The sequence below is a fragment of the Callorhinchus milii genome, unplaced genomic scaffold (assembly GCF_018977255.1).
Source record: "Callorhinchus milii isolate IMCB2004 unplaced genomic scaffold, IMCB_Cmil_1.0 Scaffold124, whole genome shotgun sequence".
NCBI classification, from domain to species: domain Eukaryota; kingdom Metazoa; phylum Chordata; class Chondrichthyes; order Chimaeriformes; family Callorhinchidae; genus Callorhinchus; species Callorhinchus milii.
Window position 1 is genome coordinate 19,019 of NW_024704865.1, and position 26,087 is coordinate 45,105.

General features: G+C 41.4%; 1 non-coding gene across 1 annotated transcript; it reads left to right on the top strand.

The window, feature by feature from the left end:
* The first annotated feature begins 7,267 nt into the window (after nt 1-7,267).
* On the top strand, nt 7,268-7,343 carry trnag-ucc. The gene has a single exon. It is a non-coding gene; the product is annotated as a tRNA-Gly (tRNA).
* Nucleotides 7,344-26,087: the final 18,744 nt, after the last annotated feature.

Sequence of the window (26,087 nt, forward strand, 5' to 3'; positions counted from 1 at the left end):
TGAATATGCATCCTCGAATACACAATGTAAAGAACCTGTTTCCATACACATCCAAATAAGGACGCATCATGTTCCATCTGTTTCCACAGACTTTCAGATACTCACAGCGAACCAAGCTTTACAAACAAATAAACATTTTTGTAACTAAAAGTTCTCGTCACAACTTTTAAACTTTTTAACTCTCAAAATAACCCAGAATCAGGTATTCTCAAGTGACAAGTTCGCACATGATTTGCAGAAAATCCTTAACTTACAAATTTGGTAGGAAAATAAACTGTTGGAAAGTTTCAATTGGATAAGGACATAATAAGGTGGTGTCACTGGGAGTGGGAAGAAAGAGTGAGAATCATGCAGAAAATCACATCAGAAAAGTGAAGGCTGGAGATTAAAGTTGGAATATTGCATGAGTAACAGAGTGGTCAATTGGATAGGGTTTGAAGCAAGGACAGGTTTCTTACATCAGATTCACCTCAACTCGAAATCCACTGATGTCTGAATCTTTGTCTCATGCCTTCTCATCAGATCTTGCATTGAAGAATAGGTCAGTGAACAGGATGTATTACATGATTGATCAAGAGAAAAACTGGACTGAAGCCCTGAATTATTGCCAAGTCCACTACACAAATATGATCAGCATTCAGAGCTATGAGGAGGACAGGTTCATTTCTAAGAAGTTTGACAACATTGTACCTCTCTGGATTGGGCTGTACAATAAAAAGGGTTCCAAAGCCAATTGGATGTGGGCAACTGGAGAACAACTAAATTATGCACACTGGAAATTTATGGAACCAAATGGTTACCTAAGTTCTCCAGTTTGTGTAGCTGTGAGCAATGGGCTGTGGTTTGATGATTTCTGCAATCAAACGTATCAGTTTATGTGCCAGAAAGGTAAGATCTGGAAGATCGCGCTGTGTGATTTTGCGCTTCCCTTTCTAAGTATCATAAAGTACAGTGGTGTTTTCAAATTACTTATTCAAAAAAAACCTTGTTTGTTGGTAGCCTTCAATGTTAGATTACCCAAGAGGTCAACTGAAGTTCATTGCCCAGAACTTCGATCTGTATAAAACACTGGTTAGGCCTCAGTTGGAATACTGCGCCCAGCTCTGGGCACCGCACTATAGGAAGGATGTTAAGGCATTGGAAAGGGTGCAGAGGAGATTTAGGAGGATGGGACCAGGAATGAGGGACCTTGATGTTGAGGAAAGGCTGGAGAGGCCGGGATTATTCTCATTGGAGCAGAGAAGGTGACGAGGACGTAATAGAGGTCTTCAAAATCATGAGGGGATTTGATAGGTTAGAAAGGGAAAAACTGTTCCCACTGGTGGGTGTGTCGGTGACTCGAGGTCACAGATTCCAAATAGTCTCTAAAAGAAGCCGAGGGGAGGTGAGAAGACATTTCTTCACGCAGCGAGTTGTTCGAATCTGGAACGCATTGCCTGAAAGGGCGGTTAAGGCCAATTCGATAACAGCTTTTAAAAACGCGGTGGATGGGTATCTGAGGAGGACGGGTTTGCAGGTTATTGGGAAAGGGCCGGGGAGTGGGATTGACATTAATTGCTCAATTCAAAGAGCCACACAGACTCGATGGGCCGAATGGCCTCGTTTTGTGCTGTACGATTCTATGATTCTATGATTCTATGTATCAGGTCATGTGCCAGAAAGGTGAGATTGGGAAGAGGGCTCAGTGTTACTCAACTGTAACTCCTGTACAAAAAGGGACAGAAGGATAAACCTGGAAATTTACAAGCGGTCAGCCTAATGTCAGAAGAGGGGAAACGGCTAGAGACAAGACAGGACAAATTAAATTTTCACAGAAAATTATGGGTTAATAAAGGACAGTCAACAAGAGTTTGTTAAAGGCAAATCAGGTCTAACAAACCTGATTTCGATTTTTGACGAAGTAACGGATGAAGGTAGCGCAGTTGATGTAGTTTATATGGATTTTCAAAAGGTGGTTATAAAGTGCCACATAAGAGTCTTGTAAGCAAAATAGAAGCCCCCGGTATTAAAGGGACTATAAACAGTGGCAGCGGATACAGAACTGTCTGGGAGACAGAAAGCAGAGAGTGGTGGTGAACAGTTGTTTTTCTGACTGGAGGGAAATGTGCAGTGGTGTCTCTCAGGGATCGGTATTGGGATCACTGCTGTTTTTGATCTATATAAATGGCCTGGAATTGGGTATAGGGAGTACAATTACAATTACCAAGTTTGCAGATTAACATGGGCAGACACGTGGCAGCTGAAGTTTAATGTGGAGAAATGCAAAGTGATGCATTTTGAGAGGAAGAATGAGGAGAGGCAATATAAGCTGATGGTACAATCTTAAAGGGGGTGAAGGAATAGAGAGACCTGGGGTTCATATAAGGAAATCTTTGAAGGTGGCCGGATAGGTAGATAAAGCTGTTAAAAAAAGCATCCGGGATACGAGGCTTTATAAATAGGTCAGGAAGTTATGATAAACCTTTATATAAACACTGATTAGGCCTCAGCTAGAGACTGGGTTCAGTTCTGAGCCCCACACTTTGGGAAGGATTCAAGGCATTGGAGAAGGTGCAAATGAGATTGACCAGGATGGTACCAGGATTGAGGGCTTCAGTTATCAGGAGAGGTTAGAGAAGCTAGGATTATTCTCCTTGGAGCAAAGAAGGTTAGGAGGAGACTTAATAGAAGTTTTCAAAACTATAAGGGGATTAGATAGGGTGAACAAGGAAAAACTATTCCCACTGGCGGGTGGGTCGGTAAAAGAAACAGAGGGAAGGTGAGGAGAATTTTTTTCACAAGCGAGTTCTTGGAATGCATTGCCTGAAAGGCTGGTGGAAGCCTTTCTCTCTTAAGAGAGAAGTAGATAATTATTTGGGGAGGACAAGTTTGCAGGGCTATGGGGAGAACACGGGGGAGTCGGATTGATTTGTGTAGCTCTTTTCAAAAAGTTGGGAAAGACATAATGGGCTGATTGGCCTCCTTCTGTGCAGCATAATTGTACAATTCGATGTGTAGCTCTTTTCATTGAGGAATATTGATTGATTGAATGCAGCTGATAAAGTGATTCTCCATTCGAGCTTATTCATCCAGGATATCCAACCTACCATCTTACCATTACACAATCAAACTGTTTTCAAAATGAGTCCCAGTGATCTGGCATCAATCATCCTTCTTGGCAACCTGTCTTTTATGATGGTTTTAAATGTGATCAAAGAGACATATACGTAACGAGCTCTGGAAGATATTTCCTTTAGGCCGTCACATAAGCCAATGTAAAGAAGAAGCTATAGGCAGTATTTGCATAAATAGAGACGTTTGAGAAAAAGAGGGATTTAAGCTATTTGCACATATCTGAGAATTAAGATAGTGAACATTTCTGCCAAGGTCTTATTTCCGGCCTCAATGCGAATTTGATATGAGCAGGCTATAAAAGCTTAATATTATATATATATCAATAGCGATATGTGATGTTCCTTCTGTCTCCACAGATATTCAAGTGCCTTTGACTCCATCCCAGTCTCCACAAGCCCCAATCATTGTCGCAACAGAAACACCTCCACCTGCAACTTTGAACTCTCCAGTCTCTCAGAATAATTCCACAGCAGGTAGCAAGTTACTCTGTTAGGAAGAAATTCACAATATCTCAAGATTGGCTTGCATGAAGAAGGTCCATACAGTAAATATACTGTATGAGTGTTTCTATTAATTTTAGGTCAATTCTGGCATTGAGGCCAGAAATAAGACCTTGGCAGAAATGTTCACTATCTTGATTCTCAGATGTGTGCAAATAGCTTAAATCCCTCTTTTTCTCAAACCTCTCTATCTATGCAAATACTGCACATAGCTTCTTCTTTACATTGGTTGATGCGACGGCCTAAAGGAAATATCTAATATTTCCACATAAAGCACTCTTTTTTGTTTCATTATTGTCGATAATGGCAACACTTGCTGCAATCAAACCTACGTGTTCATGTGCTACCAAGGTAAGATCAGGAAGTACAACGGAATCCGGAGGGCATTTATGTTTTTAAAGCAATGGTTCTGGTACATACAAAGGCTATTCGGCCATTCAGCTTATTCAGTTTAATCTGTTGCCAGCTCTTCCAATCCAGTTGAGGTTATGTGACCCTATGCTGAAACCCTTTCACTCGTTCCTCTCAAATACTTGTCCTCCAAAAAAAAATTATAATTTGGTCACTCACTCCACGACTGTTTGTGGGAAATTGGTGCGCGCAATTGGCTCCCACGTAGAACCCAAAAAATAGACAGTCATTGCACTTTACAGCATATTCTTGTGAAGCACTTTGAGACTCTCAACAATGTGATCAGGCAAGATATCAAATGCAAGGATTATTATTACTCTTATCGAATTGCCTTTGAAATCTTGATGAGGTCTTATCCTCCACATACACTTGTGGCTATGATTTCTATCTTCTAACACTGAGTGTGAGTCTACATGGCAATTGGAAGTTTAGTGTAATTAAGCAAGTGAAAAACAAATGGCATTAGGTCAAAAACTGTGTGTGATGTTTCTTCTATTTCCACAGACATTCAGAAATCTTCGACTCCAAGTGGTTCACTCGTAGTTGAAGATTTGCCACAGCCCAGAATCCTTTTTACAACAGAAGAAACGCCAAGCACGCCCTTTCAGCTTTCCATCTCCAAAACCAATTTTGAAGAAGGTAAGAGCATATTTCTCATAATCAATAAATCACCCTATTTGTACCAACCAACAATTGTATAACAAAAACTGAATCCATGGGCAGAGAACATCACCGGATTAATCTAAGGTACAACTGGGCTAAAGTGCACATATATTGTCGCAGTTATAATATCTTATCAGTGTAAGGAACCGAGAGGATTCGAGCAGACTTGTACATCAGCTATCTGACAAAGATACTTCTCTTTGTATTGGGCTGTACAGCAATCACAGCTCCACAAAAACAACGTAGAAGTAGATAAATGGAGAGGAGTTCAAACCTGCATATTGGAAAGACAAGGAGCCAAAATTGATCCAGGCACCTCGTTGTCTGTGGCTTTGAGAAATGGTCTTTGTTTTGATGATTACTGCAATCAAACTTTCCATAAGTGTTGTTACCTAATTAAGATCAGGGCTTGTGATTTGTAATGTGTAATACCTACATTTCTGGTGTCATATTATAGGTGGAAGCTCTTTGGTGCATGGATTTCATTTTGATGCTACCAAATACTTTTCTTCTTTTACTATTCGTTTTTCTATTTATTTCATGTTTTCTAGGTTTCCTCCTTTTATTTTACCTATCTTTCTTTCTTTCTCTCTTTTGTTCACTCTTTCTCAGTCATTATATTTTCGGTGCAGGTGAATGGACTAGCTGACAGAATTGAGAAAATAAAAGAAGTTTCTGGGTGATGGGAATCTCACTTCAATTAAACCATATGTTTTTGTTCTTCTGTCTTCATAGATCTTCCGAAATCTTCAAACACAAAGATGGTATTGCAATTATTTCCCACATCTAAATCTTTCCCTGCAACAGAAGATTCCTCACCATCACCTTCAAAATATCTCCTCTCTCCACATAATGATGTAACAGGTAAAATGATATCTCTCGTGTCCAAGACATCCTTATTGGGTCTTCGTCATTCCTATGTGTCTCTATCAGCCACACCAATAGATGGTCTTTCTGTAATACCTTTTATGCTAGATGAATGTCTCAAAGCAGTTTGCAGATATGATAGAGGGCAAGAAGGGAAGTTTAGATGGTGCTGTTCAAGACAATGACAACAGATAATTTGAAGAAACATTTAAAAGTAGGGCAAGAGGAAGTGAGGGGATTTTTGCTGATTGTTTGATGGTGGTTGAATATTTGCTCAACCACCATCAGTGGTCAGGTGAGATGAACGATATGGGTGCTTCGCAATATAATACTACTCTACAACAACTTGTATTTATAAAGCACTCTTCACCCATGCGGGGTGAAGATTGCAGGGGAGATTGGATAAGTTGGGAGAGGGCGAGACATGAAGGGATTTAAAAATAAGAATAATTATTTCAAAATCAATCGTATTGGGGGTACTGGGACCTTATGGAGCTGAAACGATTTACTAAAGTAATCTTCTCTTACAAGATTCATCTCTGGCCATCAATGACCTGAAAAGAGAGTATTACCAGATCGAAAAAAGAAAAAGATGGGCTGAAGCCAGGAGTTACTGTACAACTTACTACACGGATATTGTCAGTATTCGGAGCACAGAGGAGAATATGTATGTAACTCAACTATTCAGTAAAGATACACCACTCTGGCTTGGGCTGTACAACAATAACCGCACTACAACTATGTGGGAGTGGATAAATGGAGATGATTTCATCTACACACACTGGAAAAACAAGGAACCAAATGCTCCATTAGGATCTGTGATCTGCGTCGCTATGAGAAATGATCAGTGGTTTGATAACTACTGCAATCAAACTTACAGGTTCGCTTGTTACAAAGGTAAGATCAGAAAGGAAAGCATTGATTCTGTCAAGAATAAGTCAGATAGATTTCTGTTACTAAATAATGTATTGGGATACAATATATAGTTTGGGGTAGGACATGTGCACGTAACTGCTAGGATGGGGGTACTCTGTAGAACACAAGAACATGTTTTTGACATGCAGCAGCCAATTGCGCAGAGTAGTGTCCCACAAACAGTCGTGGATTGAAAATCACCAATTAATTATTGTTTTGTTTTTTCGGAGGGATTATTATAGTGTCTCTCACTCAGAATTAATAAGTACTTGCATTGATATATGAGGTCTTAAAGTAATTTGAAATGAATCAGTCCTATTGGATAATGGGAGTAAGTGGATTTGGACATCTTACTTGTTACCTTCTCTCTCCAGAAACGAATCCCCCTGACAGAGGGTATCACCTGATTGACCAAAGGAAAAGCTGGTCTGAAGCACGGGATTACTGCCGCAAACAGCACACAGATCTCGTCAGCATCCGGAACTCAGAGGAGCAGAAGGTCTTCACTTCGATGTTTGTCAGAGATGTTGCTTTGTGGATCGGGCTATATAATAATAACCGCTCTGAAACAGGTTGGAAGTGGATCAATGGAGACAAGGTCAATTATACACACTGGAAAGAGAAGGAGCCTAATGGTTACCGAGGTGCCATGATCTGTGTGGCTGTGAGAAATGGCATGTGGTTCGATGATTACTGCAATCATACATACCGATTTATGTGCTACAAAGGTAAAATTGGGGAGTCTGATGTTAGCATGACTGGCACTTCTGTCATGCAAACATGTTCTGTCAGACGGAGTCCTGTAGCTCAGTGTTTAGAGCACTCACCTTCCAAGTGAGAGGACCTGGGTTCAATTCCCGGCAGGGAGAAACATTGGGCAAGTTTTCCTTACTCCACATGCCTCTGCTTACCCAACAGTAAGTAGGAACCAGGTTGTTAGTTGATTGGCGGATCGCTTTGCCCGTGGTACTAATTTCTTCAAAAATAAAATAATGAAAAAATTGTAAATTGATCCCTCAATCCACAATAGTTTGTGTGACTTAGCTGAGCCGAATTGGCTACTGCGTTTTCATCCAAAAATATATAGTCAATTCACTTTACTGTATATATTGTGAAGCACTTTGAGACATCTGTAAGAAGTGATAAGGCGCGATAAAAAATGCAAGGATTATTATTAATACTTTTCTCCCTCCTGTCTGCTCATTGAATCTGTTCTGGTACCAGTTCTTGTGCCCACTCTTTCTTCCATATCAATAAAAAAACACTAAAATCACTGTCATTAAAATCTCTAGATAATATGCTTGATTTCTCTAAATCACCCAAATTCTTTTGGCATAATTTACTTTACCACGCAATTACCATCTTTTAGCAAAATCTTTCATCTCTGCCTAAAACAGTTCCAAAGTCCCTGACAATACCTCCAGTGACACAGGCTGTGTTTGGTTTGTTTTGGTTTGACCTGTTCAGTGCACCCAAAACAAAATGTCAGTCTAATAATAAGTTATATCATGTCTCTTTCTGGCTTCAACAGTTCTTAAGCAATTATCTCCACAACCCACAAAACTTCCTCCAAAAGAAAAATCTCTGCCCACACCAGTGATACCTCCAAACTCTCAAAGCAAAAATTTATCAGGTAAGAACGTATTTCTAGAGTCCACAGATGGCTGCCGTCTTGTCACTATCTGTCATCATCAACAGAATCCACTTTCATAGTGAAGCTGAAATTGAGGGAGCTGTATAGGCCAAGGGAAATTCAATGATTTGGAACAAAAGACAATTGAAGAGGTAGAATTTTAAGGAATATTCTGAGGGGTGAATAAGTGAGGTAGAAAGAATAGGATGAAGAATGGTTGAAAACCTGTGGATTTAATATAGCATGTAGACATTAGGGCGAGAATGAATTACGAAGTGGATGTCATTGGAACTTGTACCTATTTTCTGTTGTCTCCTACACTCACCAGCTCTGCCCTAACCACAATACCAGCAAACAGAGATTATTATTGGATAGACCAACGTAAAAACTGGATTGAAGCCCGGGATTACTGCCGCAGTCACTACATGGATCTGATCAGCATTCAGAGTGCTGAGGAGCAGAAGACCATATCTAAAATGTTCGATGGAGATGAACCTATCTGGATTGGGCTTTACAACAGTAACCACACCACAGCCGGGTGGAAGTGGATAAATGAAGACAAGTTCAGTTACGCACACTGGAAAGATAATGGGCTGAGTGTTCACCCGGATTCAGAGATCTGTGTTGCTATGAACAGTGGCGTGTGGTTTAATGTCAACTGCAATCAAACTTATTGGTTCGCTTGCTACCAAGGTAAGATCAGGGAGTGAGACGTTTATCATGACGAGTGGTTCCCTTTCTCAAATCATCTCAACTACAGATTCAAGCTATCAAGCCTATTGCAATGCCACTTAGACCAAATTCCCTGCTATCTATCCATGAGAACATTACTTCTCCAAATATTCACTCTGTTCCCCTTTCAAAGTTATTGGTTTATGAGGCTCAATAAACAAGCGTGACAATTGCTCTTGGAAAAAAATCTACTGTCTTGATTGTTGCTTTGATAAGTTTTTCAATTTGATAATGAGTTGTAATATAATAATACAATGTTCATTGCATTTGGTATAATACCTTATTACATCATCAAGATGTCTCAAATCGCTTGACAGATTCTACTGCAAAGTGTAGTGACTGTGTACTCTGGGGGAGAACCACATATAAACAATATATGAACTTCCTTTCTTTATTATTATTCAAGTAGTAAATGATTATTATTATTTTACTTCCTCAGATGTGCCTCAACCTGCTAGACCCCAGGACAGAGAATATCTACACATCAACAAGCAGAAAAACTGGACTGAAGCTCGGGATTACTGCCGCAATCACCACAATGATATCATCAGCATCCGGAATCCAGAGGAGCACAGGTTCACATCACAGGTGTTTCACCCCGACACCCCTCTTTGGATTGGGCTGTACTATAATAATGGGTCCAACGCCTGGTGGAAATGGACAAATGGAGACACATTCAATTACACTCACTGGAAAGAAGAGCCAAATGTTTCTGTGTCTTCTGTGATCTGTGTTGCTATGAGCAATGATCTGTGGTTTGATAACTACTGCAAACAAACTTATCATTTCACTTGCTACAAAGGTAAGACACAGGCATGTGATGCACAGAGTGACAGGCTTCTCTTTTACCAGTTATAGCACTTGCCAAACAGAAGGAAGCTATTTAGCTCATCAAGTCTTTGCTGTTACCATGGGAGCAGTATCCTGGATGCTAATGCAAATTCTCTGCCCTTTATATCTGTATGTAATATGGCACGATAAATATTTCTAAAATTCAAAATGGGGACCCAGTTCCATGTGAAAATGACTGCAGCTGTTTAGATATTTTAGAATAAAAGACTTTAAGGTTATTGTTTAAAACAAAACATAATTCCAAGCTAGCAATTTGTATTGTAATAATAATAAGCCTTGCATTTGATAAAGAGCCTTATTGCGACTTTGAGACTTTACAAAGCATTTCTCAGAATATACCATAAAGTGAATTGACTGCATATTTGTGAGTGAAATGTAGAATGTCGTATAGACAGGTGCAGAGCAGAATAGAATCGCTGAACCAATAGTTGCAACTGGCTAATGCTTTCTCAAGCACAAATGTTCTTCATCGAATCACAGAATCATAGAATCATACATCACAGAAGGAGGCCATTCGGACCATCATGCCTGGTCTTGAAAGAGCTATCCAAATTAATCCCATTTTTTTGGTGGTGGTGGAGCTGGGCGGGGGGGGATCTTCTCAACATTACAGATGACAGTTCATTTTATCTGAGGAATTTGATGAATAATTTGAGTAGTAGAAAGAACTCTGGGGCACTACCCTGTGTGAGGGTTCTATATAGATGCAAGCTTTTGTTATTGTGGTAGTTGCTTCCATTTAAGATGAGCTCATCAAGGAACTTGATATAGGGCTGGGCATGGGCTGGGCAGTGCCTCACAACAAGGCTCAGGATTGAGGTAATGATGATCTGGTAATTGACCAGAATTAGATGTATACGGGTGTATGAGCAAGAGATTAAAATTCACGAGGTTATATAGCTAATGAAAGAAACAGTGAAGTCAATTCAATGTGAGGACATGCATCTTAATGTTGATCTGCTTGGTTAAATAAGTTATGTTTATTTAAATAAGTTAAATAAGTTCCTCTCAATGTGAAAGGTGCTCTATAAATGTAATTTGTTGTTGTTGTTGCAGTGGAGCCTGAAACTATTTCATGCTGTGATCTCTCACCAGATCTGATCATGGACAGAAAGTATTACCGGATTGAACAAAGGAAAAACTGGACTGAAGCCCACGATTACTGCCGCATCTATTACACAGATCTTATCAGCATTCGGAGCTTGGAAGAGCACAGGCTCACATCGCAGATGTTTAATGAAGACATACCTCTCTGGATCGGGCTATACAACAGTAAGGGATCCATTACCGGGTGGAGATGGATAAATGGGGATGAGTTCAATTATACCCACTGGAAAGATGAAGAACCAACTGGTCTTCTGGATTCTGTGATCTGTGTTGCTGTGAGAAATGGCCAGTGGTTTAGTGATTACTGCAACAAAACTTACCCTTTCACTTGCTACAATGGTAAGACCAGGGAGTGAGATGCCCAGCTGGATGGGCACCACTGAAAGTTTAAAAAATAACCAATAGACTATAACCAGAAAAGATGTAGGGCATGAGGAGGGGAATGGGTTGGCAGTGATTGCATGGACTGAAAGGGACCAAAACATGAAGTGATTTGAACATTGTTAACCCTGTAAGCCATAGTCCGAGTTGGACAAACAGTGGAAAAGCTTGCCAGACAGCATCAGCAATGGCAAGCTATGTAACTTTAGCCGGTTAGACTCCAGGATTTACCACCAATGCACACACCACAAGCCTTGGCTCTTGCCTAACTGTGCCTAATACTTTCCAGAATTAGGTAAGCAGGATGCTTCCATTCAGGGAGAGAGTGCATATTCCATTCCAACAATCTATCTCTGGGATTTCCATGTGTAGTTGAGATGCATGAAATTCAGAGCTTGGTTTGGAATCTCATAACCATGGTGATGGGGCTTCCGACTGGATTTTACCAACTAACCAAAACAACACACAGATAAGGACAATAATCTTAAATCTGTTCTCCTGGGAGCACTGGAGTTTAGGCATATTTTCTGTGTTTCTCTTTTGATAGATCTTTGGCCAAGCTCAAAACCAGTAGATAGAGAATATTATCGGATCGACCAACAAAAAAACTGGACTGAAGCCCGGGATTACTGTCAGAATTATCACACTGATCTTATCAGTATTGGAAGCCCGGAAGAGCATAGCCTTATTTCTAAGCTGTTTGATGGAGATATGCCTCTCTGGATCGGGCTGTACAATATTAATCAAACTGTTGATGGGTGGAAGTGGATAAATGGAGACAGGTTCAGCTTCGCCCACTGGAGAGATAAGGAGATGAATAGGTACCCAGGTTTCAGGATATGTGTTGCTATGACCAATGGCCTGTGGTTTGGTGACTACTGCAATCAAACACATTGGTTCACTTGTTACAAAGGTAAGATCAGGGAGTGAGATCTCTGGTGTTGTGGGCACTTTTTTTTATGAAGTTCACCTCTGCCTATACTTCAGGTGGACATTAGAGATCCTGTGTGTCACGTTTGAAAAAGAGAAAGCAGTTGATATCAATATCAACTCTCTTCATTAATTTGCCAATCACATTAATTGTTTTAGTAAACACAAAAACTACACTTGGCCGAAATTACCTGGAAAGTGCTTTGAAATATTTCAACAACAACAACTTGCATTTATATAGTGCTGCCCCTCACTCAGCGAGGCCTTGAGCTTTTAATGAGATAAGGCATTATAATAATGCAAGTTCTTACTATTTCTTTCCTTTATTCTCTTTCGGTATTTCCCACTTGGCTTTTGCCAGTGTGCCTTCATAAAATGAGCATTTGTACATGTCTATCATACTGTCATGACGAATAATTTGTTGAAGCAATCCGTGATTGTAGGACACTGCTGTGTGCAATCGGCTGCCGTGTTTCTCCCACAAATTATACAGTCAACTTATTTCACAATGGATCATGTGAAGCGCTTGGAGACGTCGCGAAGATATGATAAGGCGCTATATCAAATGCAAGCATTATTGTTATTATTAAGTCACAGAAAAATGCATGATAGATCTCACCCAAAAGTATCCAGGTGGATTGTGTGTGTCGCTCTCACATTTCTCAGACTGAGAGCAAATCAGACATGGGTATAATAATAGTAGTAATAATAATAAAAATAATAATTATCCTTCCCTTAGATATAGTGCCTGATTACATCCACACATGACTTAAAGTGCTTCAAAGAATATGCTGTCAAGAGTAGTTTGTGGGCAAAACACGGCAGCCAATCGCACAATTGGTAGGCAGGTGGGTGAGAGTTTTGTTAAAAAGGAAAAAGATTGCACACCATATAGAAGGCATGTTAACATTCTTCTGTCTCTGCAGACGTGCAGCGGCCTTTGAATTTGAGTGAGCCACAGCCAGGGAACCTTTTGACAATAGAAAATGTTCTATCTACAACCTTGAAACCTATCGGCTCTCAAAATAATGTTGTAGAAGGTAAGCACATTCCCTTCATCCTTAGCATTTTAAAAAGAAAGCAAGCACAAAAAGCTCTGAATGACTGATGAGTAGATCACATGAGTCTCTCTCAAACAGGCTTCATTTTACACCTATCGCATTCAATACTGGGGGGTAAAGGAAACAAAGTGAAAATAATTTGATCAGTGGTTTGATAACTACTGCAATCAAACTTATAGGTTCGCTTGTCACAAAGGTAAGATCAGAAAGGAAAGCATTGATTCTGTCAAGAATAAGTCAGATAGATTTCTGTTACTAAATAATATATTGGGATACAATATATAGTTTGGGGTAGAGCATGTGCACGTAACTGCTAGGATGGGGGTAATAATAATAATAATCCTTGCATTTGATATAGCGCTTTTCACGTCGGGAGGACGTCCCAAAGCGCTTCACAGAATATACTGTAAAGTGAATTAACTGTATATTTGTGGGCGAACGCGGCAGCCAATTGCGCACAGCAATGTCCCACAAACAGTCGTGGATTGAAAATGACCAATTTATTATTGTTTGGTTTTGGAGGGATTATTATTAGGCTCTGTGTGGAGTAAGGAAACTTGCCCAAGGCCTCGCCCTCTGCCTGGAATTGAACTCAGGTCTCTCGCTTGCAAAGCGAGTGCTCTAACCACTGAGCTACAGGACTCCACACTCTGTAGGACACAAGAACACATTTTTGACATTCAAAAATTACAATAGTCTTTACCTTCCATATTAACAATATCAGGCATTGATATAGTGTCTCTCATACCGAATTAATACGTACTTGCATTGATATAACACCGTCATGAGGGCTAATATCACAGAGAAGTGAACCCCTCTAAGACTTGTAAAGCCATATTGGAAAGCACCAGTGATAGACAAGAGAAATGAAGAACCCTTGATTAAAATTAAAGTCCACAAGATAAGATTGTTTTGAACAAAAGTGAAAATGGATGGAATGGAATCTATGAATGGGAGGATCATGGAACTGAATTTGTTGGTGGGAATGGAAGTAGGGACTGAGAATGAATGAAAAATATGAGGCTATGAGCTATATAATAATTCTGGGAGAATTTGCAGTGGATTTTGAAGGATGAGGTCTTAAAGCAATCTGAAATGAATCAGTCCTATTGGATAATGGGAGTAAGTGGATTTGGACATCTTACTTCCAGATGTTACCTTCTCTCTCCAGAAATGAATCCCCCTGACAGAGGGTATCACCTGATTGACCAAAGGAAAAGCTGGTCTGAAGCACGGGATTACTGCCGCAAACAGCACACAGATCTCGTCAGCATCCGGAACTCAGAGGAGCAGAAGGTCTTCACTTCGATGTTTGTCAGAGATGTTGCTTTGTGGATCGGGCTATATAATAATAACCGCTCTGAAACAGGTTGGAAGTGGATCAATGGAGACAAGGTCAATTATACACACTGGAAAGAGAAGGAGCCTAATGGTTACCGAGGTGCCATGATCTGTGTGGCTGTGAGAAATGGCATGTGGTTTGATGATTACTGCAATCATACATACCGATTTATGTGCTACAAAGGTAATTGAAGAGAGTTCAAGAGGGAAGAATTTGGGGGATGATCACTTAAGAAATAAATCAAATCATTCAAACAATGAAGTCAGTGGACCAGAATCAGATTGGAGTGTATAGGCAGAAGAGTAGATGACATATTATAGATAGGAAAGTAAGGTGAAGTTGATGATTTGAAAGTGAGGAAAAGGTTCTCAAATGGATCTATTGAGGTTACTGGAGCCAGTGGAGCTTCAACTGATTTTTTTGATGTGATCTTCTCTTCCCAGACTATTCCGCAAGCTTTAAAACTATGGATAGAGAATATCATCGGATTGATCGATGGAAAAACTGGACCGCTGCCCGGGATTACTGCCTCACTCACTATACGGATCTTGTCAGCTTTCGGAGCTCAGAAGAGCAAAAGATCACTGATCATCTCTTTGATGGAAATACACCTCTGTGGATTGGACTGCACAATGATAACCGCACATTTGCTGGGTGGAGGTGGATCAATGGAGATAAATTCAGTTATAAACATTGGATGGACAGTGAACAGGAGAATGCTTATCAACGCTCAAATTTCATTTGTGTAGCAGTCAACAAAGGCCTGTGGCTTTCTGAAACCTGCTTTCAGTCATATCGTTTTGTTTGCTATACAGGTAAGATGAGAATGATGAATAAATTGCAGGGCTGATGCTGTGGGATAGAATTCCCAGATACAGTTATTTTTACATTCTAGCTCATAACCTAACTTCGGTACATTGGACATTTAAATGTCCTTGATACTTTGAATGCCTCGTCACAATCTGAAAACACGACATACATTATACAATATTGCATTTAATATGTGATGCTGAAATGTTTCAAAGCGCCTCACAGGGAATTGTTCTCATGTGCACTTTCAAAGAATGAATGGATATGTTAGGGCTCTTCAGTCTTGTTTTGATGTCTCGGAGGTCAAGAAGGTAGCAAGAGAGCAAGTTCAGGGGCTTGAATAGCAGTTGCAGTACAGACACAAGGAAATATTTCACACCTCAAAAGATAATTATCATCTCAAAAGGGTTATCGGGAGGACTGGTTGGTTTAGACGATGGACTCATTTCAGAAACGGCTTGTTGCTGTAATGAGAAGACGGTAGAGTGAGTAATGTGGAAACAGTAAAATCCATGAGTGCAAGATCCAATTCTCTTGTGTGAGCTTGTGAGTATTGAAATGAAGTTGTGTAAATCGTGATTCTGTTTCCACAGACATAAAGAAACAACCAATTCCGAAAAACTTGCAAGTGAGCAATCGACAACCTGAAAGACTCCTTACAAATGAAAATACATCTGTTTTCAGCACTAAGAACAATTCTGCAACAGGTAAGAAGCTAGTTTGACAATCTGATGCATTTTCCCCAAAAAGAATCACTGCCCAATCGAAAGTCTGCCAGTGACAGAGGCTTCAACCCTTTGCATCATCCACTGACATTGTTACAACAGCAACAACAATATTTCATTTGTAAAGCACCTTTTACTTTGGGGGGACGTCCCAAGGCGCTGAACAGTCAGTATCAGGACCCGAGCGTGGTGGAGAGGGGCAGGATTGGGATGAGGGAGGCAGAGAGTTAGCAGGCGGATGAAAGCACAGTCTAAAAGGAGGGTATTGAGTCATGACTTCAAGGAGGCAAGAGAGGGAGCAAGGCGAAGAGATTGTGGGATGGAGTTCAAAATGATGGGGGCAGAGAGGCAGAAAGCCTGGCCACTCGTGGTATGTCCAGGTCCAGGTAGGTACAGTCCAGATGAAAGAATGTATGTCACGCAGAGGATAATCTATTACCACTGGCTTGAAGGGTCAAATAGCCTCCTTTTACAATGTGATTTCCACGATTAAGATTCTATCTAGTCCTTCGAGGCTATGTTCTTTCATCCCATTTCCCTGCTTTTCTCACACTGTGTTTGTCCTGCTGTGTTCATCCCTTTGGCACAACTTGATCCCATCCAATTACCTGCTCTTTCCACAAACAGTCTTTGCTGGTGTAAGCTCCATACACAGTCCTACTATTTTCTCAATGACAATAAAAGTTGACAATTGAAAAACCAAAGAGATATGTTGACATAATCTTTCTACAGATTTATACCCGAAGATTGAAACTCCAATAAGAGTATATTATCGGATTGACCGATGGAAAAATTGGACGGAAGCCCTAATTTACTGCCGCAATCATTGCACAGATCTTATTAGCATTCAAAACCAGCAGGAATATGATACGACTTTACCGCTGTTTGTTGGAGATACACCTATGTGGATTGGGCTGTATAGTGACAAGCAGTACAGTGCTGGATGGAACTGGACAAATGGAGACAAATTCAGTTATTCACACTGGAAAAATAAGTACTCTACTGACATGCATGGCTGGTTGAATTGCGTGGCGGTGGAGGCTGGCTTTTGGGTGTCTGAGCCCTGTTATCAAACATACCGTTTTATTTGTTACACAGGTAGGATCAGAAAATATGATGACTGCACTGCTCGTAATACGAGAATATTAACACTGTAGAGAGTATTTCAAAGTAGTCACGTCATGTCAAGTTGCAGTGATGGGAGGTTGCAATAAAGAGCAGGGTTGTGAGACATCGAATGGATAATTTATATCATCTTGGTCTCCAAGGACAGAAAGGCCTCTCATGTGATCTTCATTTTATGATTCAATTGTCTCAATAGGTTTAATAAATAGGGAGGCTTGAAGAAGCGATAATCAGAAATATGGGTGGTAGAGCTTTTAAGATATTGTTGAATTGGCAGAAGACTGGGATTAAAAAATCTATGGAAAGCTAATAATCTAGTGGAATTGTTTTAAGGGCCTGAATGACCTCCTGTTTGTGCTTCCTATGACTCAACCACCTTTCTGATAACATGTTCCTGTTGCCAAATGTCTGCTGTGTAAAGAAATGAAATGGTGGATTCCACATTATTTTTGCACAGCGTTAATGCTAAAGTTACTTTGTTCTTCTGAGCACAGGCTTAGTTTTGATGTGGTTATTGTTTCCTCTCTCAAAACAAAAAAACTTCAAGACTTAGTTAGAACAAGTAAATATTTAGAGATGAAGGAACAGAAGGGAACACAGAGGTTTGGATTGGGCATTAGGAAAGTAACATTTCATGTAATTCTAAATAGGCCTGTGAGATAAACTAGAGCAATAATGTGCGTTGTTGCATTTCTTCTGCCCTTGCAGAACGCCAGCCAATTTTTCCTTCAACAGAGGAATCCCAGTCTGACGTTCCTACACATCCCATTTGTGAAAAGGGCTCTGAGCCGCGTAAGCACACTCTCTGAAATATTTCACAATTCGGTGTGACCTTACATGCTAAGAAAGGACGGTATTAAAGCTAAGCCTAGGTTAAATTCTGGGCCTGTGGAGCATTGGGAGGGCAGAAAATTGGGTGTGTGGAAAGATGCAAAGTGCCATTAATGCAAAAAAGGAACATTTTAGTTACACAAGGAGCAAGTGGCACAGACTCCAATGGTTGAATGCCCAACCTCCTTCTGGGCTGAAAGTTGCTGTTAAGCTACTTTGTTTTTATTTCATCTCATGATCAGTGAGCTCTCTTATTAGATCTGTAATATTTCTATGATTCAGTTATTCGACTGTTCCTTGTTGCAAAATCCAGGATCCTTACACCATTTTTGGTTTTCTTTTTCGACAGGTTGTGCACAGATAACACAGAAGGAAGTTGCTCCCATTGAGGCTGTTAAATCCCAGGAGAAAGCCAATCAAAAGGTATGTCACCAACAACAAGAACAACAACAAGATTACATTTGTATAGCGCCTTTCACGTCGGAGGACGTCCCAAGGCACTGGACAGATTATAGCATTTCAGACCCGAGCTGGGGTCGGGGAGGGGAGGGGAAGGGGGTGGCCGATGGCATGGTCGAAGAGGAGGGTCTTGAGGCAGGACTTGAAGGAGGCAAAGGAAGGAGCGAGGTGGAGTGATTGGGGGTGGAATTCCAGAGGTTGGGAGCAGAGTGGCTAAAGACTCTCCCGCCAATGGTGGGCGGGTGGGTTGGGGGACGTGGAGCAGGCCGGTGCAGTCTGAGCGGAGGGAAATTGTGGATTGGTAGAGGGTTAGGAGCTGCAGAGGTGGGGTGGGGTGGGGCGAGGCCATGGAGGGCTTTGTAGGTGAGGACCAGGATCTTGAACTGGATCCTCTGAAGGATAAGGAGCCAATGGAGTCGGGTGAGAATGGGGGAGATGGGGTCATGGAGTTTGGTGCGGGAGAGGAGACTGGCTGCAGAATTTTGGATTACCATATCAAATTTGCCAAGAAACAATGTGACCAAAACAAGTGAACTACTTTGAGTACTTGAAACAAACAATGTGGTAGAAACCAGATGGGATGCTGAACTGAGACCCGATCTACATTTTCAAGTGGGTATCTGATGGACAGACAAAGTAAAAATTGTGGAGGATAAACAGGAAAGTTACATTACATCTGCTGAGACAAGCAGAATGGTGGAACAGGCTTGATAGGCTAATTTGATTCCTCTGTTCCTATGATGGTTGCCTCATCTCTGTACACATCACATTCAGTATCTCATTCTCCACATCCTCCCCTCTAACCCACTCCTACAATTGAGTCACATTTTCCAAATCTGAAACACACCCAATGCACTTTGAGATTTTTGTGCTGAAATAATGAATGAATTATGTAATCTGAATCAAAGGTGCTTTGTAATTTCGTTACTACATTTTCCTTCCCTTGTCCTTGCTTTCTGCTATCTGCAGCAGTCAAATCTTCATCCACCTTCCTTCTGAACATCTGTCCTTGAATCCCTCCACTCAAACATTATCTGTCTGCCTTTACAATCCTCTTGACAAACTACCTCTTTCACTGTAGCTAAGATCACCTTTATTAATAATAATTATGCAGTTCATAATAGTCCTTGCATTTGATATAGCACCTTATTACATCTTCGAGGTGACTCAAAAAACTTCACAGAATGTACTGTGAAGTGAATTGACTATACTTTTGGGCCAAACATGGCAGACAATTGCATACAGCAGTATTTCACAAACGGTCGTGGATTGAGTGACCAATTTATTATTTTCTTTTCTTTGAAGGAATTATTGCTCCTGGAAAAGGGATCCATCATTGACTAACAACTAGGTTCCTACTTACTGCTAGGTAAACAGAGGCATGTGGAGTAACAAAACATGCCCAATATTTCGCTCTACCCAGGAATCACACTCAACCTTACTAAGACAGTCCAGAAGCTTGGCATCTTGTTTCACCCTCAACTAACTTTCTACCCCACATCCGAGCCACATCCCACTCTTCCTTCACCCACCTGTGCAAAATCCTTCGGCTCTGCCACTGGCTCACGCCACAGGCCACCAAGACTCTCGTACGCGCATTCAGAACCTCCAGGCTCGACTACGCAAATTCCCTGTTGGCAGCCTCACCAACTCCTCTTCCTGCAGATCATCCAGAACTATGCATGCCGTGTCCTCTCCTGCACCAGGCTACGTGATCCCATCAGTATGGTTGGCAGGGGTTCTCCAGACTCCCTGATCCCGACCGGTTCCAAAATACTAATTGTCCATCACCTTGGACAATTGTCCTCCCGACGTGAAAAGCGCTATACAAATGTACTTCTATTGCTGTTGAATCAGACCTAGGTCTCTCGCTTGCGAGGCGAGTGCTCTTTCTCTCCTGACATTCAACAATCCAGTTTTCCATCCAACAGCAACACTGAGTTAATGTCACAAGAATGGTGACATCTCAAGGTATCATTCTTGATAGGTGTTGCATAAATATGAATTATTGCGATTTGCAAAACATGTGACTTTGAACCCAAATGTATAACTTCTCCCTGAGTAAATGCAATCTCTCAGCAGAGGCTTGGCTCTGAATTGCTCTTCATTCCCATTTGTTACATTCACGAGTGTGTTTTACTCAATTGCAGGCTAACCCCAAAGGATATGTGGCAAATCCAAAGCCAAGGTTGAATGTAAAAGAACCGAAGGCTTGTTGCAAGAACGCTCCCAATGAACAAATTAACTGAACACAAACGAAAGTTTGTGCCACTGTGTAGAACATCTTTTTTGTTAACCCGAACCCTAACCTGAACTCTTTGCTACTGAAGATAACTGCAAACAGTTTCACATTCTTTTAATGTTTATTTCCGGGTTTCCTGTTGACTGAGCATAATTTTATAGCACAGAAGTCAATTCATCCAATGTGCGTGTCTTTTCCCATACCCCTGCACATTATATATCTCTTTAGATATCTATCAAGTTCTCTTGAATTCCCAATAGATGTTGCCTCACTCACTGCACCTAACAAAACATTCCATATCCTAACCACTTTATGTGTAAAAAAATCATCCTTATCCCCCCCCCCCCCACACCCATGATCCCTCGCTGATGGTCTTAAATAATTCCAGCCAACCACTGACTCACCAACTGATGGAAATAATTTCTCTCACTAAACCTTTTGTTCTTTAAAAACCTTCAAATAAGATCTCCCTTAGAGGTGGAGATGAGTGTTTACTCAGTGTTCTGAGAATTGGTGTTGCTAATTATATTTAATTTATACAATTTAATTTGACTTGACACAAGTTTTGTATAACCAATAAAGTGGATAAGAAATGAATATACCCAGTTGTTGACACCATCATTCCCAGTTTGTAATGTACTCATGAAATACAGGATATGTGTGGTAGAAAAGGTAGAGTATTCTTGCCCTCTCTAATGTTGCATTGCTGTATTCAAAATTCTTTGTTGCAATAAAGCACAGAATTTAAATGTACATTACATTCAAAACATAGTTTTTGGTGGGAGAAAAAATTGCATTAATTTCCTGCTATGAGAAATTCCATTTTCATGGGATACAATACAACAGAATACAAAATTACATTTATAAAGCGCCGTTCATGACAGGAGGAACGCGGCAGCGAATAGCGCACAGCAGTGTGTGTGTGTGTGAGAGGGGTGTGTGTGTTTGTGTGTGGTGTTTGTGAGGAGTGTGTGGGATAGGTGTGCGTGTGAGGAGTGTTTCAGCTGTGTGTGTATGTGAGGGGTGTGTGAGGAGTATCTAGTGTTTAAGGGGTATCTAGGTCAGGGTTTGTGTATGAGGAGTGTGTTTGAGGGATGTGTGTATCGGGGGGGGGGGGGGGGGGGGGGGGGGGCGGTGTTTGAGCCTTGTGGGGTGTGTATCGGGGATTGAGTGACCACATTTTGTTTTTAATTTGGAGGGATTATTACCCCCAGAAAACAATCCACCAATCAACTAACAACTGTGTTCCTACTTCCTGCTAGGTAAACACGCGTGTGTGTGGAGTAAGGAAACTTGCTTAAGGTTTCGCCCTAACAAGAATCGAATCTGGGTTCTCTAACTTGCGAGGTGAATGCTATAACCACTGCACTATGCGACTCCACTGTACATATCTGTGGGTGAGAATGGGGCGGAGCTGGGTGTGGGTGAGGATGGGAAGGGGCTGGGTGTGTAATTCACTCTATAATAATAATAATAATAATAATCCTTGCATTTGATATAGCGCTTTTCACGTCGGGAGGACGTCCTAAAGTGCTTCACAGAACACACTGTAAAGTGAATTGACTGTATATTTGTGGGCGAACACGGCAGCCAATTGCGCACAGCAATGTCCCACAAACAGTCGTAGATTGAAAATGACCAATTTATTATTGTTTTTGGTTTTTGGAGGGATTATTATTGGGCTCTGTGTGGAGTAAGGAAACTTGCCCAAGGTTTCGCCCTCTGCCTGGAATTGAACTCAGGTCTCTCACTTGCAAAGCGAGTGCTCTAACCACTGAGCTACAGGACTCCAGAATAGTATATTCTGTAAAGCGCTGCAGTATATTCCTGCCAGGAATCGCACCCAAGTCTCTCGCTTACAAGACGAGCACTCTAACCACTGAGCTGCAGGGAAAATACTGGAATCCATCATCGGGGAGAGAGTGACTAAGCACTTGGACAGGTCAAAGTGAGTCAACATGGGTTTGTGAAGGGTAGGTTGTGTCTAACTAATCTAGTTTAATTTTTGAGGTCACTAAAATGGTAGATAAGAGAGTGTCTGTGGATGTTGTTTATATGGACTTTCAGAAGGCATTCGATAAGGTTCCACACAAAAAATTATTAGGGAAAATGAAAGTGCATGAAAGATAACCTTATGACATGGCTTGGTAATTGGCGGGAAACAGTGTAGGGATAAATGGAACGTTCTCTGATGGTGTGTCATGACAAGTGGTGTCCCGCGGGGGTCTGTACTGGGATCTCAGGTTTTCGCCATATATATATATATATATATATACACAAACAAGGTATACCCATTGCAGTTGCAACCATAATCCAATGTGGATTGTAGATTGACATACAGACAGACATTTCATCTTTATCTATACTTATCTGGGAGGACTCCTTTGGTAGGACTTCTTTTGGGAGGACTCAGTGGGAAGACTTGGGGCATTAAAAATGCAGTTTTCTTGTTGTTACCTTGGCTTAGCTTCATCTGTGTTCTTCATCTTGAATCTGCTTGGGTCTGTGAGTGCTCTGTGAAGCAGAATGCCACAGCAACATGGTCAGCCGGTGTGTCCAACAGGTGTAACTGCAGTGTGCGTAGGGGCTCTGTGACGCACAATGCCACAGGGCCACTTTGACTCGGCGGCCACCAGGTGTAACTGCAGCAAAAAAAACCTGAAAATAACTCATGAACGATAGAAGATACCCAAAAAACAAATATGCCCATGTCACTCCCACTGCAAGATCCAATTATGTATAAGTCATGTCTCTACATCAATCGGTTATTGAGATCCTTCCTAAAGCATAGCAGACTTTGTCATTTTTTAGGAGACAGACGAAGACTTGGATGAAGGAATAGAACATTTTATATGCAAGTTTGCAGATGACACTAGGCTCGGAGCCTCAGTAAGTTGTAGATGGGAATAGGAAGTTACAAAGCGATTTAGACAGATCAAGTGAGTGGTAATCCACTATGGATCAAAAAAAAATGAAGCAGAATATTTTCTTAATGGGGAGTGTTGGAAAAAATGAATTCTGGGTTCGATCAAAAGACTCGACAAATACCAAATATGGCGTGACACACCTTTGAATGTTTTATTTTGATACCCAACAGGTAATATCAATTATACAATAGAAAGAAAAGTAAATGATCCAATAAGCAATACTAGAATACAATGATTATATCAAAGTATAACGATTATACTTGACTATATATTAAAAACACATCGGTTACATGCAGCTAAGAAATACTCATACTACCAGTTTAAAGGAATCAGTGGAAAGGCGTCAGCAGCAGTAGTTCTTCGTTTTCCCTCTCTTGAGCCTGAGCAGCTCAGTGATATACTCACAAACTTATGGTGTCCCTCTGATCTCTGTTCCTGGACTGACTATCTCCCTCTAACATATCCTTTTCAAGTGTCCTTCCTAGGCCCCTCTACCCACTTCTGATACTGTCATGTACTCAGGTTAATCAATTATTTGGCTTGGTGCCAGCCTGACTGATTCTCCACGAGGTCTTCCCTTTGTCCTGTCCAAGATAGGAGATTGATCAGTTTAGAGCTGTATCTGGGGATTGTTTATTCTGTTATGTGAGAACATTAGTACATTCCTTTTAAGTGACTGGTTATCTCTTATCAGTATCCCGGGATAATAGCAAAGTCCTCCAGTTTAAACAACTTGCTCGTTACTTGCTCTTCTTGCGGGTTGCCTTATGTTGCTTGGCAGGCCCTGTCAGAATCTAGAGGCTTATTGCTTAGCGGAGATCCTGTGTCGACTGGTACCTTGGACCGTTACCTCTGTGGGTTTGTTGTTATTTACTGATAAATGATGACCTCTTGCCCTTTTCCAAGGCTGTCTTGTTACTCCTTCAGAAACAGAGAAAACCAGATGTGTCAATGTCTCATGACCATCAATATTTTCTCCATTCTACATTTGGTTCATGTTTCATTATTATTAGACGACAACTTCTATAATCTAACAGGAGAGACTAAAAACTGTGCAAAGGGATTTGGGTGTCCATTTCCACGAATCCCAGGTGGAAAAAGTAACCAAAAAGGGGAATGGAATGTTGGACTTTATCTCAAGGGGCTGGAATACTGTCACGTTCACCTCTTTTGTTTTCTATGCCATGCAGTTCCAAACAGAAATCTGTTTCCCCAGTGAGAAACAACAGATTCCCAACAATGAACCTAGTCTAAAGATGGAGTCTGACTAATGAATTAATGGATCTGGATTATTTTAATTTTGTGGAAAATGGATTTGGGGTGTTTGGCTAGGAGGGCATTGAAATAATCGAGTGGAGGAAAACAGCCCTGATTTGGTACTGGATGTGGTGTAGGAAGGATACATTGGGAATGCACCTGACACCTGGTTACACACAGGATCAGTGAGTCTTAGGGATAGGCCGGGAGGTTGAGGAGATCAAAGCTGCAGGAGCAAAGAAATTGATGGGAGCCAAGGAGTACGGCTTTGCCTTGTCAATGTTCAGCTGCAGGAAATTTGCGCTCATCCAGGCTCTGACGAACCATGTTCAATAAACAAGCTGACTGAACATCTTCAGAGGGCCTGGGGTCGCAGCTGGAGGAGAACTAGATTTGGGTGTCATCCACATACATGTGGAAGTTGACCCCATGTCTGCGGATGAAATCACTGAGAGGCAGCGTGTAAGTACGGAAAAGAAGGGGGTCAAGGATAGAGGCTTGGGGTACCCCACAGGTGACTAGGCGGGGTTGGGAGAAACCATTTGCAGAAACGAAGTGATGCCGATTGTTTAAGTTGGACCAGGCAAGTGTGGTCCCACTGAGGTGGACGAAGGTGGAGAGGCGGTGGAGGAGGAAGTCATGGTCAACTGACAAACGTAGAGGTCCAGAAGAACAAAGAAGCAGAGGGAGTCCTGGTGTGAGTGAAATTGATTTGCAACAACGCGTTCCAGACTTTGACAAGAAATGGGCCGATAGTTTATCAGGTTAGAGCAGCACAGGCCAACAGGTGGCCCACAGGCCTCAGCTGGCCCAAGACAATTTCCAGCTTCAGGCCCCTCCCTCTTGCTTCAGTGGCAGGGGCCAGCGGTTGGGAAGACACAGCGCGGGAAGTGGGAATAATAGCTGCTGTTACTGCAGTTTGTCAGGAAATCATCCTGAACTGAGGGGAAGGCAAGTTGACTTCTTAACCACAACCGCCAGCTCCTGCCACTGCAGATAGTGAGCTATACGACTGATTGAGAGGGGGTTGGGGTGGGGGGGCAGTGGAGGAGAGAGAGAGACAGACAGACAGACAGACAGACAGAGTTATTGAGAGAGGGGGAGAGACTGATTGAGAAAGTGAGAGTGTAAAGAGAGCGGTAGAGAAAGAGAGGGAGAAAGAGAGCAGAGAGAGAGAGATCCGAGAGAGAATTTGAGAGGGTA